We start from the raw sequence: 1,277 nt of genomic DNA, 5'->3' as shown, positions 1-1,277 counted from the left end.
GCAAAAAAAAAAAAAAAAAAAAAGAATCCAGCCTTATTCATTTAAGTAATCCCTCAGTGCTTTTATAGTTCTGAATTGAACTGGGATCAAAGAGCACCTTGTTGTCCAACCCCTTCATTTTATACGTGAGAAACTGAGGGGCCCAGAGGACAGCTGTGACTTGTTCACATCCTACTGCTACTTTATGGCTGGATCCTAAACTTGTATTGTCTTAATCTCACTTTTGGCCTCTGTGCAGGAAAGATAAAAAGGAAGGAGACCTATGCCCTTGAGTCATGCAGAGCAGAGTCATGTAAGAACCCCAAATTCCCTGAGCCTTATGTCTCTCTCAGGCAAGCTGGGAGAAGGTTCTGGATACAGCTCTAATAGAGTCCCCAAACTCAAGAGCAAAGGGCAAGTGGGGTCCCTGACCAGGGTCAAGGCCACCTAAATTAACTTTATCAAAGGGTAATTGCAAATAAAGTGAGGTTATTTCAGAGCTACTCTATGTAATTTCCAGACTGATCCCTGGAAATGTCAGGACCTATAATTAGATCTCACTTTTTATTTTAAGAATGCACAGAATTTCTCTGATTCTCTGGAAAAAAGCATTGCCTGGGGGCAGAGATGTTGGATTAAGCAATGTCCATGAAGTCTGGAATCCTAAACATAAACAGAAGTCCCATTTGGCTGGAAAATTGTATCCTTGAAGAATCAAAGGCAAATGGGCATTTGTCAGAGAGAGTGAAATACCCCACCAAAATGGATGACAGGAGCACAGCTTCTGACATTAAAAAAAAAAAGAGAGAGAGAGAGAGAAAGAAACAAAAGGAAAGAAGAGCACATGACCCATTCCAAGGATGGGCTTTCCTTTCCATGGTGGTAGCAGCGATTGCATCTTTCTGCATCAAGGCATGTCCCTTCCTGGTCTGGGAAATCATGTGGGCAAACTGGCTAAGTGACATTCACATCCAAATAGGGAAATGGGAACTGAGCCAGGTGAATGCACAGGCAGCAAGGAAGGCAGGGCCTCAACAGTAGTTAGAAAAATGATGACCTGGTGGGTGCTAGCTTGCAGAGACATTCTCTTGGTGTTTTGGCTTTGGACAAGGAAGAGTGCCCACTGACAATGAAGAATGACAGCTTGTTAATACCAGTGGAAAGGATACTAAGCACAAATATTAAAGCCTACTAGTGTCACTCAATGATAGTTGAAGTTCAGGTACAAACAGTAAAGTGCCCCTCCATCATTGCCTCCTAAGATTCTTGGACTGCCTAATTCATTTGGGTTTGACAAG

The sequence above is a fragment of the Lipotes vexillifer genome, unplaced genomic scaffold (genome assembly GCF_000442215.2).
Source record: "Lipotes vexillifer unplaced genomic scaffold, Lipotes_vexillifer_v1.1 scaffold469, whole genome shotgun sequence".
NCBI lineage: Eukaryota > Metazoa > Chordata > Mammalia > Artiodactyla > Lipotidae > Lipotes > Lipotes vexillifer.
This window is presented reverse-complemented; position numbering follows the sequence as displayed.